The sequence below is a fragment of the Canis lupus genome, chromosome 20 (genome assembly GCF_048164855.1).
Source record: "Canis lupus baileyi chromosome 20, mCanLup2.hap1, whole genome shotgun sequence".
In the NCBI taxonomy this organism is placed as follows: domain Eukaryota; kingdom Metazoa; phylum Chordata; class Mammalia; order Carnivora; family Canidae; genus Canis; species Canis lupus.
In genome coordinates this window covers 6,879,675-6,895,846 of record NC_132857.1, presented here as the reverse complement: position 1 = coordinate 6,895,846, position 16,172 = coordinate 6,879,675, and positions in this window count along the sequence as shown.

The following is a 16,172-nucleotide window of genomic DNA, read 5'->3' as shown; positions in this document are numbered from 1 at the left end:
CAGAGAGGATAAGTAATTTGTCCTAGGTAAGCTGGAATTCAAACACAGACTGAACTCCAGAGCTCTTGTGCCCATCCACAGTGCTTTTCTGCCTCTACAGAGGAACTTACTAGATTCCTTGACATGAATATTTTGCATTGTGCACTAAGCACATAGGTTTTTTGCAATACAGATTTCTGTTTTTAAGGAAAACAAGCTAAGCAGGAAGTGAATTTCTTAAGCCAAATTATGTTTCCCACATGACTTTATATGGATCATAGAGTTCATAATATATAATAAAATCTTGCTAGAGAGTTCAAACTATTGATACAGGAGAGCTTGGTTCTCCTCTCACAGAGTCAAAGAATGAATCTCGCCGACAACAGAGAGTAAGCAAAGAGATAGAAGTTTATTAAGCAGAGAAACAGAGAAAGCTCTCAAAAATGAGAGGGGTCACCACAGGGTTGCAACTGAGAGCTTTTATGGTCTGTCTTTTATGGGAAACTGACCATGGAACTTGGTAAATTTCTTGTCAATATCAGAGTGGGTTTGTAAATATCATGTCGATTTTTAGAACAAACATGGTGGACTTGTATCAAACAAGGTGTTTCTTTTTCATTTATTTATTTATTTATTTATTTATTTATTTGAGACACAGAATGAGAGAGAGAGGCAGAGACATAGACAGAAGTGAGAAACAGGCTCCATGCAGGGAGCCCGACATGGGACTCGATTCCAGGACCCTGGGATCACACCCTGGGCCAAAGGCAGATGCCCAACCCCTGAACCACCCAGGCATCCCAACAAAATGGGTTTTTTGTAAATAACATGAGCCGGAACAAGGTGCTCCCTTCTCTCTGGTTAATGTCTCTTCCTCTTCATCTGTGGTTTCTGTGAGCCTAGTAGCTATTAAAGGGGGGCTACTCTCTAACAATTTGGAGCTAGAGAGACAGGTTTCTTTTTATGATTTTACTGTCTTATCTCTGTTTCCTTGGGATGGGTAGGAAACTGACTCTAATGCCTTTCCGTTATCTTTCCCTGCCTAGCCTCATCCACCCCTAGCTTGTTCCTACATCACTCTTTCCTAATAACAATTTTAAAGAAAATCAATTTTTCTCCTTTCCTAGAATATTCTAGAACCAGTGGTTCAGGAACAGATAGTTGCCTTGGGTGACAAAGGTGGTTTGAAGAAACATTACTTCAGCTTGCATCCTGATATAAATAACTGTTTAATCTCTGTGTTAGCAAGATTGGCAAGAATTATCAAGATAAGACTTCTAGAGCAATAAATTTCCAAGGGAATGAAATGGGTCGCATCATCTGGCAAGTACATTAGTGCCATGCAGACAAACTTCATGAGAAATCCGCCTAAGTCAGGAATTTTCTTGCTGAATATAGATCTCCAGAGCAAGAGTAAAGTTATCTGCACAATAACAGTTGTTTACACAAAAATGTTTTGTGACATCAGTTTAAGAATACCTCATACCTATGATGTAGGAACAATCTAGGGGCAGATGAGACTAGGCAGGGAAAGATAAAGGAAAGGCCCCAGAGTCAGGCTCCTACCCATCCCAAGGAAAGAGAGATAAGACAGTAAAAACAGAAAAAGAAACCTGGCTCCCCAGCTCCAAATTGTTAGGGAGTAACCCCCCTTTAATAGCTACTGGGCTCACTGAAACCCCAGATGTAGAGAAAGGTTATGGAGGAGAGATTAACCAGAGGGAAGGGAGCACCTTGCTTGTGCTCATGGTATTTACAAAGAAACATCTTGTTTGTTACAAGCCCACCATGTTTGTCCTAACTATAGATGTGTTACTTGCAAATCCACTCAATATTGATAAGAAATTTATCAAGTTCCTTAGTCAGTTTCCTATAAAGACAGACCAGACCATAAAAGCCCTCAGTGGCAACCCTGTCGGGGACCCCTCTCACTGTTGAGAGCTTTCTCTGTTTCTCTGCTTAACAAACTTCTCTAGCTTTGCTCACTCTCTGTTGTCGACGAGATTCAATCTTCATCTCTGTAAGACAAGAACCAAGCTTTCCCGTATCACCCACATCATACCATCACCATGAAGGGAGATGAAATTTTTGCCTAAGAGCGATTTTTTGTTGTTGTTACTATTTCCCCATGAGACTCACCTCTCATTACCATCTCAGGTTGATTAACCTCTTTTAGTTGTAAATACAGCATATAGAATCATATAGCATTCACATCTTATTGGCCTGGATATATTTTCTCTCTTTTGGAAAGAATTTTTTTTTTTTTAAATTCATGAGAGACACACACAGAGAGAGGCAGAGACGCAGGCAGAGGGAGAAGCAGGGTCCATACAGGGAGCCTGATGTAAGACTCCATCCCGGGTCTCCAGGATCACGCCTTGAGCCAAAGGCAGGCAGTCAACCACTGAGCCACCCAGGCTTCCCAAGAATTCTTGACACAAACATTCATAGATAGGTCTCAAAGGCCCTCTTTGTGTTGAAGTCATATATTATTAATTAAAATTGAATACGGAATTTGAATATTAGTTAAGAGCTGATGAACTTGTGCATTTTTCTGGAAGCATGATCCTAAGTTGCAGCATATTTCCAGAGAACAAATATTTCAACGAAGCAAGAAAATCCAAAAGCAGTAAGTTTGTAAGACTCTGTTCTTAGCCATTCATTCTGTGTTGTTAATACATTGTAATACCCACGAAGGCAATCTAACAGTGGCCCACAAAGAAGAAACTGCAACTATTATTGATAGTTATTTTTCTTCTTACTGATGAGTAAAAGCAGAGAGATACACTTTTTTTGTTGTTTGTTTTACTGGAGTAATATATACATAATATCTTAGACTTTTAATAATTTTTACATGTACAGTTCAGTGACATCGAGTACATTAGCATTGTTCTGACAGGTATGGCAACTATCCATCTTTTAAACTTTTTCAGCATTCTAAGAGATTAAGGATGATTTTTAAATAACACTTTGCATTCCCCATTTTACATATGGAAAAAAGTGAACTTTATTATTTTGGTTAAGGCTATAACTAACTAGTTGATGTTAGTGTACACCCTCCCTCCAAATAAAAATGTATTCTTGTGTACAAATTACTTCTGAAATTGTGGTAGAAGATGACTCAATCTTAGCATTTATATCATTTAAGAATTTTTAACATGAGCCTGGCTTAAAATGACTTAATGTGAAAAATATATTTTGGGGGGTAATGGTCTTAAATCAGAAATAGGACTATGGTTTTCAGAGAATTTAATCCTTTGGTTAAAAACAAAGGTGAGAGTATATTAATCTGAAAAGCTTAAGAAATTAACATGAATATTCCACTAATATTATGAAAAAGCTGTTATTTTATTTCTTTACTAAGTTTTATATTGTTACAATAGCTAATCTCATTAAATTACAGAGTGACTCCTCAATTAAAAACAAAAAAATAGTTTTCTGCACTAATAAAAATAATTATAGATAATACACAAGATGAGTAAAAGTGGAAAGAGAAGAAAAATACAGTCCATCCATACCACCTAAAAATGTGCTTTTAGGTGATTTTGTTACAATTTAAAAAAAATATATTATGTCCTGTATAAAAATTGTATCTTAACTTTTCTGGTAGCCTCATATTTTAAGCCAAAAAATAAAGTCAATATTCATATATTTCTATTGCATTATTTTAAAGCACACTATGGGCACATGAATTGTTTATCATTTATTCAAGAAACATTTCTTGAAACACATGATGTGTCCTTGTACTGTAATTATTGCAAAAAAACATCTCCACTCTCTTTGTTGCTTACATAGCACACAAAGTATGGATATAAAGAGAATGGATCAAGCATTAGTTTACAATTCATGGTAATGAATTGAAAGCAGCCCTGAGGACTTTATGGCAGCATAAATATTTCTAAATATGATTTGGAATGCTTTCACAAGATTACATGTAGACACTTTGCCCAATAAAGTTGGTCAGGCAGAGATAAGATTTGGAAATTGTCTCTTCTGCAATCCGTTCCAGAAAGTAGCTTTTAAGATAGAAGGAGCAGAGGGGACTGCTGTAACGCCTTAGCATTCATTTTTACACATAGGCTTTCTGCAGTCATGTTGACTTTCTAACTTTATTTTTATGTAAAGACAAATTGATCAGGGCTGTAGGAAGCAGAGTTCCTAACTCCACAAATAACCTCTGTAAATAATGCATCTAGGTAAATTCAACTACAACTTATATGAGTGTAGAGGAGATATACATTGATTTTTCTTCTAAATTTGAACATTCGGAGAGTAATATACATGTAATAAGAATATTAATATGAATGATGATGAGTTAAAAAATCTCATCCATAATATCCATTCAGTTGGGCTACTGAAACACATTTTCTAGCAACATTAATGGCCAATTTCAAACTAAAGGTATCATATATTCTTAGCAAAACAATTTCTTTTGGGAAGGAAAGAACGATCAAGGGCAGTTTAGAAATATATTTACAAATGTTTGGCTCTCTTATGGGAAAATACAAATCTTTTAACAAAACAGTATTTCTCTCAGGGGTATTAAAATGTCTTAAATAGATCACATTCACAGCCATCACTCACTGACATAGAGCCACCTCATTGCCGGTTATGGTCAACCTACTCAACCAAGAACAACTTAGAGGTTGTGTTGTGGGCTGCACAGATATCCCAAGTTCTTGTTTTTAAATTGGGTCCAATGATAGCCATACATGGCAGTTTAATCAAAAACATTCTGCAGATACAGCTACTAGTCTGTGAAATTGGATATTAGCTATTGTCTGCCATCAAGAAGGCAGGGAACAAAAGGTCATACACCCTGTATACTAAAAAGAGGAACTACCAGATTGGCAACTGTATTAGTTTCTGAGGGCAGCTGTAGTAAACTCATTGGCTTAAATACACAAAAATCCATCATCTTATAGCTTTGGTTGCATCTACCAGCTTCTGATGACTCCAGGTATTCGCTATCTGCTAGCTGCAGAGCTCCAGTCTCTACCTCTGTCTTCACATGACTTTCTTCTCTTCTCTGTGTCTTCTCTTATTGACACTTGTCATTGGATTTAGGGTCTACCCAAATAATCTAAGATGATCTCATGTCAAAATCCTTAATTTAATTACATCTGCAAAGACCCTTTAATAAGGTCACATTCACGCAGCCATATTTTTGAGGGAGCCACAATTCAACCCAACGCAACTACTATCACTGGTTGTGCGCTGTATTATGCTATTTACAGATTTAATGGTCATGTTATATTTTCTTTTGTAAGAGCTCCCTGCCTATCTTCTCCAATACAGTGGTGTACAACCAACTCAACTATTTAATGATAACAATAATAGCTATGGCGGTTAATATATATTGAATTTCATTATGTGCAACACGTTGCTTTTTAACCTATTAACTCCTCACACCAACTCCATAAAGTATCATTATCTCAGTTGTACAGGTGAGGAAACAAAAACATAGAAATACAAAGTGATATGATGATGAAGGAGACAGTCAAGATCCCTGCTACCACAGAGTTTTCATTCTAATTTGGTAAACATACAGTTCCTCCGCTACCTACCTGCATCCAGGGACATGGGGCAGGCAAACTAGGAATGATTTACCTGGTTATACTCTGTGCAGGCAGAGCCAATGACTTCCTTTTTCACATCTTGCCCACGGGGGTAAAAGAGGGGGACCTCCAAAAGTGTGTTTTATACTCTTTTTTACCTATTTTAATGGGGAGAAGTTTCTAAATGTCAATCTCAGTTTAAACTGAGAAGTAATAATTAAATATAACATATCAAGAAGGGACATATAAGGGACCTTCACTTATTTCAAACTGGTCCCATAGTATGGTAAGAAGAACCAGGCTTAGTGCTAATATTATAATATAATATAATTCATTTTGATTTTATTTTCCAACAAAGAGATGGACTCATGCTCTTCACTCTTTGTTACATTTAGAGGAATGAAAAAGTCTTCATGTCAAAAAAATAAATATTCTTATTTGCTGATATGCTTCCATTGAATAAGTTAAAAAGGTGGTATCAATAAAAACCAGTCATTTCATAAAACAAAGCACATGGATAGAGCTAAATGTGACTACATAAATATAGTTATATTAGTTATCTATCACTGCGTTAAAAATTACCACTGTTATTGTGGGTCAAGAGTATAGGCATGGCTTGCCTGGGTCCTTTGCTTCAACTTCTCTCACAAAGCCTCTGTTGATAGAGATACACTGCACTGTGTAGTAATGATACCCAGCAGGGCTGAGGTCTCATCTCAGGCTCAAGTGAGGAAGGGTTGATTCCTAAGCTTAAATGGTTTTGGGCAGGATTCTGTTGTGCTCTGTCCATTTGAGCATCTCAGCTCCCCTCTTGCTGCCACCTAGAGATCCCCCTTAGTTTCTTGGCACCTGGGCTTTTCTATTTGGCATCTTATTCCATAGCAAAAGCCAAGAGAGAGTGTCTTCTAGCAAGATGGAAGGCATGATCTTAGGAAGTACTGTAGTCATGGAAATAGCATGCCATGATCTTTACCATATTCTACTGTTTTGCAAAGGATCACAGATCCCACACACACTCATACAAAAGCCCGGACAACAGAAAGGGGAAACACCTTAGAGTCTTCTCACCTCAATAGCTTATATGGTGATAAAATATAAAGAGGAATAATTTAATTTGTCCTGAGGCACCTGGGTGGCTCAGTTGGTTGAGCATCTGCCTTCAGCTCAGGTCATGATCCCAGAATCCTGGGATGGAGCTCTGCATTGGGCTCCCTGCTCAGCAGGGGAGTCTGCTTCTGCCTCTCCCTCTGCTTGCTTGTGCATCCTGTCTCTCTCTCTCTCTCAATCTCTCATAAATAAATAAATAAATAAATAAATAAATAAATAAATAAATCTTTTAAAAGAGTTTCATTTGTCCTAGGAGTTCAAAATCTAGTAAGGAAAATATGTTAAAAAGTCTAAATACTGCAACATCTGAATAATAATATCTTTAATGTTGATGCATTCTCATTTCATTCTTGAGTTATGCATAATAGGTATAATTTCTGAAGATGTGAACAGCCACCAGCATGTCACCTTACTTATGCAAAAAGACTATTAAGCAAAGAAGGCTGATTGACTAGCAAATAAGCACATGAGACCTGAAACAATATTACTGGGGAAAATAAAGAGCCAAGAGCAGCAAGTATATAGTTTCCCTGTTGCTGGTTACACTCACAGTCTGCACATGGGGACGAGAAGCAGTGGGATGAGAATTCGGATTCTGGAGGAGATCCAGTTCTCTGGACTGAGAGTTTCTATGGCTTCATAGTAGAGGAAGTGCAAGGACTTCCACTAGCTTGCTCACAAGTGGCATCCAAGCCTTGAGCTTGTGGCTGCGTGATGGCTGTACCAGTGGCTTCCAGCCCTAATCCATCACCTCAGCACTTCATTAGAACACACTGTCTTAGCACTTAAATCTATCGCTGGCTTCAACTATTGACTGGAATGGATTTCAGTGCCCAGATATTCTGCAAGAGGCAAATTCCCCGTGCACAAGTTAATTCTTAAGCCTCGGTCAACCTTCTAGATCCCAAAGGATGGCCTCTGTGTTTCCCCATATGCAACCCTTACACCTCAACCTGTGTTAGTTAACACTCAGTGTTGTAACTTTGTCACTGATACACATGAGCCTGAGTTCAGTTTGAAAAGTGGTTATTTGGTCCACATGTAGAAGGTTCCGCGTAATCTATATCCTACATAATTTTTTTGCAGAACAGATTTTTTTTAAAGATTTTTTATTTATTTATTCATGAGAAACACAGAGAGAGAGGCAGAGACACAGGCAGAGGGAGAAGTAGGCTCCTTGCTTAATGCAAAACTTGATCCCAGGACCCTGGGATCACGACCTGCGCCAAGGCAGATACTCAATCGCTGAGCCACCCAGGCATCCCTGCAGAACAATATTTTAATTTCAGAAGCTTTTATTATCCTAAAAATGGTTAATCACCCAAATATCATCCTTTCCCTTTACATTCTATCCCTGCTAGCAGACTCCACAGCCTCTAAAAGAACTATTCAATTTAACTTGAAAAATACATACCTTTATTTCTCTTCATGCCATTTTATTTCATAGCTTTAGATAACACTTTTTAATACATTCTATTGAATGGGGTTGCCTTATAGGTAGGAGTGTTTTATTATGAAGTTGTATTAATTCCTGATGAATAGCACTGTTTTTAGTTGGTCCAAGAGATATGCTTCTTATTCCAAGTTCTGTCTGAAGCCAATAATCCTAGAACAGAGTTACAATATATTTCTTTTTTGTCTTTTCTAAAGGTTAATGGTCTAGTTTCTGAAATTATCATTTAGGAAATGTTAACTTTATGTTAATTCAAATGCTTCTCCAAAAATATGCCCTGAAATAACCTCTTGCCATTTTTATTCTATATCTAGAAGAAAATAAAAAGGCTAAGATTCCCACGGTGGATCTTGAAAATGGAAAGAAAATGCATTAAACATACATTACTAAACTGAATAAAGGAAAGTTTGTGGGTTTTTTGGGTTTTTTTGGGGGGGGGGGCTTTTTGTTTGCTGGAGTTACTTTGGCATATCTCAAGACTATTTCTTTTAACTGGAGAGAGTTAAAAATAACCATCAGTGTGCAGAGTCAACATTGTTGCCTTGGTATTTGTGCTGAAAAAAAAATAAACCCACTTAGAAAACAAAGAAATGTTCGGTTGGTAATATGGAGCCTGCAGTTTGAGCGATGAAGTGTAGCAACTTAGAAGCGCAAAACCCAGAGAACTGATGACCCTCGGCTGGTTTGGAGTATAAATTTGAGGCTTGTGTCCTTTGAAAATTCATTGAAAAGAGATAAATGGATAGTGATCTTTTCACAAAGTTTCAGGGATCTGGGATATCAAGACAAAATATTGCCTGAGGGGAAAAGGTTAAATTTTCCAGATGCCTTAGCATTAAAATACGAGAGCAGGGAGGCAAAGGTTTTCACAATAATTGCTAACTACCCTTTTCTCTACTGTGAGACAATTTGTATTCTTCAGACATTTCCTGGCCCATTCTAAAGGGTAAATTCATTAAGGTCTACCCATTTTCTTTAAGAAAAAAAAAAAAAAAAAGGAATACGCATAATATTTTGTTATTATTTCCTCCCAAATATTGTCGCTTAAATAATGTGTAGTAGTCTCAAAAAAAAGAGCAATTAGCCTTGGCAAGCAACATTCTTTAAGTCTGTGCTTTTCAAACTGGTCTAGTCCATGTCTCATTTTTGAAAAACAGACAAAAGAAATTAGAAGTAAAACCTGCTCACCTCTTATGCTTTGAATTTTCTAATTAGAATAAATACTGTGACTTCGAACAAATAAAAGGAAACAAATCGTGGGATGGGGCTTTTATGCTTATATGTGGTGTGTGTTATATAAGGTATATTGTATTCCCCTAACTCTCCCTGTCTATCCAACTTGATGCCCTGCATGAGGGTTACTGTGATGATACTATTTGGCTGGATTTCTCATTTTAGGTAGATACAGCTAAACCACGAAGATAATTTGCATTTTCTTCCATTTAGATATTATATAACATAATACCAGGATGGATCCTGCAAGATGGATAGATAGTCAAAGAGCACCTGGAGCAAATCTCTAAGGTGGATCAAAGTTCCGTTAGTGTGTAGAAAAGAATAAGTGAGAAAAAAAGAAAAAAAGAAAAGAAGAAAAGAATAAGTGAGGAAAAAGGTACATATGGAAAGCGAGCACCCAGAGATTCCATAAGAGTTCTCAGAATGCTATGATTAGAAGATTGTAGTGGTTTTAAAATAAGTCCAAAGATTCTTTGATAGCCCTTCCTTCAAGAGGTAGAATCTGATTCCCTTCCTTTAAAGTGTAGCTAGACTAGGATAAAGCTGAAGGAATGTGGTGTGATTTGGGAGATTAGGTCATAAAAGGTACTGTGGGTTCCTAGTCACTCACGTGTTCTTGAGTCACTCACTCTGAGGGCAACCAGCTGCCATATTATAAGAGGATGTTCACAGAGTAAGGAGTAGTGGCCTCCATCCAATAACCATGCAGGTAAGCCATCTTGGGAACAAACCATCCAGCCCTAATTAAGCTTTCAGATAACTGTAGCCCCTGCCAACATCCTAACCGCAACCTCATGAGAAATGCTGAATCAGAACCGCCATCTGTGCCACTCCCAAATTCCTAACCCACAGAGACCATGAGATAATAAATGTTTGTAGCTCTAAGTCACTAAGTTTTGAGGTAAGTTGTTACACACAATATATAATTAATACAAGAACCAAGGGAATAGTAAGATTTAAAGAGAGATGGGTTAGTGGACAATGCCAAATGTGCTACAAGGTCATATAAGAGGAGGACCAGAAAGCATCCACTGGCTTGATCAGCTTGAAGGCTATATATATAGAAGGCAATATATAGAGCCGTTTGATGAAAAAATGGGAATGGAAGGTAGAAGAAAGACTATCAAGAAAATTTCTAAAATTTTAGAAAATGTGGCTAATGAGTCTGAAGAATGAATTTAAGAAATTTAGTTGCAAGGATCTCTAGGTGGCTCAGAGGTTTAACGCCTGCCTTCGGCCTGGGGCATGATCCTGGAGTCCCAGGATCCAGACCCTTGTCGGGGTCCCTGAATGGAGCCTGCTTCCCCTCTGCCTGTGTCTCTGCCTCAATCTCTCTCTCTCTCTCTCTCATGAATAAATAAATGGAATCTTTAAAAGAAAAAAAAAAGAAAGAAATTTAGTTGCAGAATATGGGGGGGGGGGAGTGTGGTAACTGGGGTAGTGTCTCTGTTCCAGAGGATTTAAGATGAAATACACAAGAGAATATATTAATAACATAGGATTTGACATGTGGAGAGCCAAAATATGGAGTCTATAAATACCAGAGGGAAAAAAGTGGCAATATTCCTGGGAAGAGAATGTTGTAGAAAAGTGGTGGTGACCCACCAATTTTCATTTATTCATTCTTAATACAAAGGGAATATAGATTATGGTTGCAGACAGAGATAGATTTGCACACAAAAAGTTAAAGTATGTCTATTCTATTGATTGCATTATTTCTGTAAAGTTTACAACTAATGTGTTTAAAAAAGGGAGACTAGGGGATCCCTGGGTGGCTCAGTGGTTTAGCCCTGCCTTTGGCCCAGGGTGCGATCCTGGAGTCCTGGGATCAAGTCCCACGTCGGGCTCCCAGCATGGAGCATGCTTCTCCCTCCTCCTGTGTCTCTGCCTCTCTCTCTCTCTCTAATAAGTAAATAAATAAATCTTAAATAAATTAATTAATTAATCAATTAATTAATAAGGGAGACTAGGAATTTTAAAATAGTGGCTTAGTGATAGAAGTCTCTCCTTTTTTTTTTTTCTTATCACCTCAAACTTAACAGAGGTGCTAAGAGAAGTCATGATGTCATCAAGAGGATGGAGTAGGAGACCCTGGCCTCCTTCCCCCCACAAAGAACAATTAGACAACAATCCACAACTGCACACAGCTCTGGGAGAGCTCAGGAGTCTATTTAAGAAGTTTCAGGGACACAGCAGAGCAAAAATCCCAAAAGGAGCTGCATCAAAAGGGTGGGAAGAACAGTTTCACTATGGCGGCAATGCCAACCCCAGGCCAGCACCGCTCAGAAGCAAGAGGGACCTCCTGGCACAAGAGACTTCTTCCAACCAGGAAAGTGAGAACGTGGTGAACAGCCAGCTTTCCCCGTTTTTCAGGGCACTGCACTAAAGCCTGGCTCACTTCTTCCTCACCCAGAGACTAGCAAAGCTGTGGAGAGACAGCTAGGAGTGAGGAAGATTGGGGGGGGGGGAACAGTAGTGGGAGCCATGGTGGGTCCCTCTGGCCCACTCAGCAGGAGATCCCAGCAGCCCACCCTGCTGAGGACCTGAATAGCTTTGGCCAATGTGCAGACCTCCCTCTTCCCTACCTTTCATCACCATCGCAGACTGCTCCACAGAGGACCTGGGCAGCTTCCACCACTCCTGAAACCAATGGCTGCCACAGCCACTCCAGATCCCTGCAGATTTCACCAATCAGATTTTTGCTCCAGAACTTTTCTTTTGCTTGCAGACACCACCTGCCTCTGTCCCTTCCTGTTCCCTCTGCCACCCTCACACTGGGGCCTGGAATCAGTACCAGTAGCTAGGCCAAGCCTCTGTGACTGTGCATGCAAGATGCCAACTCAGGTCCTTCCACTGACCCCCATGGCCTTGTGTATGCCAGTGGCTAGCACTTGGGGTTGCGTGACTGCATGTCTGTGGCCCAGGGCCACCAAAGCTGCTATGGGCCTGGATCTGGCCCTACCTCTTATCCCTGGCCTCTGCAGCCATGTGCACACCCATGGCTAGTACCCACTGCTCTACCAGTACATGTCAACCACCCAGACTCACACAGCTGCTTGACAGCTGGAGATGGGCCCAACTCCCATCACTAGCCTGCATCAACACATGTGCCAGCAACCAGCCCCTGCAGCTACATGCTTGCATGCTGCTTGCCCTGACTCCCATCACCAGCCACTACTCTCCTATCTGCACCTGCAGCTAGCTCCTGGAGTCATGCAAGTTGGTACTTATAGTGAGGGCTCCCACAGCTGCTCTCACACCCCCAGTTGCCCCCCTCCCTGTTGTTGGCCCCATCCCTTGCTACTGCACCTGAGCCTGCAGCTGGCCTTGCCACCATCACACAGGCACCTTCAGCCAGTTCCTATGGTCAAATGTGTGCAGACCATCAGCTCCAGCCACTACCACTGCCTGTTCTGCCCCCACTGAGTACATCAACAGCCCTTGCAGCCAAGTTCATGAAACTCATGTGTCCCCCAAACAAAGTCAATGCAAAGGAATTTTCCTCAAGATAGATTATAATAAAACTGTAAAAAATCAAAGATAAAGTGAAAATCTTGAAAACAGCAAGGAAAAAGTATCTAGTCACTTGTAAGGGAATCCCTATAAGGCTGGCAGTGATTTTCTCAGCAGAAATCTTGCTCATCAGGAGAGTCTATGGATATATTCAAAGTACTGAAAGAAAAGCCTGCCAACCATGAACACTCTCTCTGGCAAAGTAGTCCTTCAGAAATGAAGAAATAAAGACTTTCCCAGAGAAACAAAAACTCAGGACATTCATCACCACTAGACCTCCCTTATAAGAAATGCTGAAAAGAGATTTTCAAGCTGAAATGAAAGGAGGATAATTGGTAACATGAAAATAAATACATGCAAATACATGGTAGAGATAAGCATATAATGAAATTCAGAATACTCCAATACTATGTGCTAAGCACTTAACTCTAATATAAAGGATAAAGGACAAATGTATTAAATATAGCTCTAGATACAATAATATTAATGGATACACAATATAAAAGTATGCAAATTATGATATCAAAAGCTTAAAATGTGGGGGGGCAGATAAAAGGGTATAGCTTTTATATGTAATAGATTTAAGTTGCTATCAGCTTAAATAGTATTTCTATAAGATGTTTCCTGTAAGCCCTATGGTAACCACACAAACACACAAAATCTACAGTAGACACACAAAAGAAAAAGAGAAGGAAATTTAAGCACATCACTGTGGAAAATCATAAAGTCACAAAGAAAGATAGTCATAGAGGAAAGAAAAGAGCAAGGAACTATAAAATACCTGGAAAACAATAAAGAAGATGAAATTAGTAAACCCTTACCTATCAATAATTACTTTAATTGGCAGTCTAATGTACAGAATACTGATTATTGATAATCATACTATAGTGTATACCTGAATGCTCTGGAGAGAGAATATTAAGTGTTCTCACCTCAAAAAAGAAATGGTAATTATAAAATGGAATGGAAGTGTTCATTAGTGTTATGGTGGTAATAGTTTTGCCATATTTACTTGCAGCAAATCAACGCCTTGTACACCTTAAAATATATGCTGTTATATGTCAATTATATCTCAATAAATGCTTAAAAAGAGTAATAAGGAAGAAAAATAAAACTCATTTTTTGATAAAACAGACATATTTATCTCAAACCATAAATTATGAAGAGAGAATGACCATTTTGGCAAAGTCAGAAAGGCAGATAGAAACATACTAAGATCCTATAGTTGATTGAATAGTGGACCTCAAAACAATATGTTGGCTCAGAACCTGTGTATGTGACCTTATTTGGAAGTCTTTGAAGATATGATTAAATTAAGGATCTCAAGATTAAATCCAACTCCAATGACAGGAGTCCTTTGAAACCAAGGGAAAAAGACCAGAGGGAGAAGGTCATGAAGGCTAAGACTGGAGTCATGCTACCTTGAGCCAAATGCCAGGACCCACCAGAGCTGAAAGAAGCAAAGAAGAATTCTCCTCAAGAGACATAAGAGAAATCATGGCTCTGCTGACATCTTGATTTCAGACTTCTGGTGTACAGTGCTCACAGATAATATATTTCAGTTGTTTTAAATCAACAAGTTTGTTGTAATTTGTTAGAGCAGGCTTAGGAAACTAATATAGATTCACTCGGTTGTAGAATTCAGAAAAAGAACCGAAGCACATTATACAAATAATTGCCTACTCTGTGAACAATTGACCAATCAAACAGCAGTTTAAAAACTTGGTTCAACAGCTAAACCTTAGCGGAACTACTTTGGGAATAAAGCCTTAGGATTCATACAATACAGGCCTGAAAGAAGAGTTACAAACACAAGCTATATTTGCAAAGAAGCATTCTCAAACTTAGTGAAGTGGTCACTTTAATTAAAAAAAAAAAAAAAAGTATAGTTAAGAAAGCTCAGGGACTTATGGTAAGAATTCAGAATAAAATAAAATATGAACAGGCAAAGCACAGGAAGAAAACCTAGGAACATAGAAGCATACATATACAAAACCATCAAGAAAATAAGCCCTTGGGATGCCTGGGTGGCTCAGTGGTTGAGCATTTGCCTTTGGCTCTGGTCATGACCCCGGGGTCCTGGGATTGATTCCCACACCAGGTTCCCCACAGGGAGCCGGCTTCTCCCTGGGCCTGTGTCTCTGTCTCTCTCTGTGTGTCTCTAGTGAATAAATAAATAAAATCTTAAAAAAAAATAATCCCCACTGGATTTAGCAATTAATGAATCATTCACTGCTGAAAACAATAACTGACATTGAAGATAGGATTGGAACAAAAAAATGTAGATGAATGATAAATGGCAATTATTATTTTTAAATGACAATTAAAAAATAGAGAACAATGAATGATAGGAAAGAAAGAAAAATGGTATTTCATTTTGCAAATCTGGTGTCCCAAAGAAATACAAAATAATAAATTACTAGACAAGAAAACAGTAAAATTATACTAAGATAAAATAAAGCAAAATCTTCCAAAATTAAAAAAAAAATCAGCTTTCCAAAAATAAAAGATGTGAATATATAAAGATAGACAACTATCATGAAAGAAACTGATACAGAACAATCATTAATATAAACACTGAAATATAGTTTAGTATATCTTACTACACTTTGAACAAATAGGAAAAAATAAATCTTCTGGAATCCAAGCACAAAAGATCTAGTCATATAAAAGAGGAACAAAATTATTCTGGGCTCCTGATTCCTTGTTGTATCATCCAACACTGGAAACAGGAAAGCAATGTGTACAAAGCCTTGAAAGTAGGAATATATAATTTAAATGTTCAATGTCAATTTATTTAAGCATTGAAGATACTATGGCAAAAGAACTAACAATGGGCATTAAATTAATATACCTAAATGGCCAGGATAAAAACAATTGTGGAGAACATGATTATACATAAAATAAAAATATTACGTGCTCTGAAAATGTAAGGATGATATGGCTAAGCTGATAGTAGAAGGAAAACAATGGAAATTATGGTGAACAGGATGACTCTTTGATCTCTCATAAATATAAGTTAAATGAAACCATTTAATGGTATAAATAAGGTTACATGTGTATTTTAATGCATAAAAATCAACAAAATAGGGAAACACAGAGAACAAAAAGAGAAAAGGAAATAGAAACACCAAATATGGGCAAACTTCCTACTTTGCCAATAGTGGGAAGTTAATAGGCATTGTCTAAAAAGGAGGTTAAATTAAAAAAAATTAAGAAAAAAATTAAATTAATATCAAAATCACAAAAGGAAATAAAAAAATAGGATAATCTAACATAGAATTTGAAGAGCCACAGCAAACACATATGTCAAACCACTAACTGTA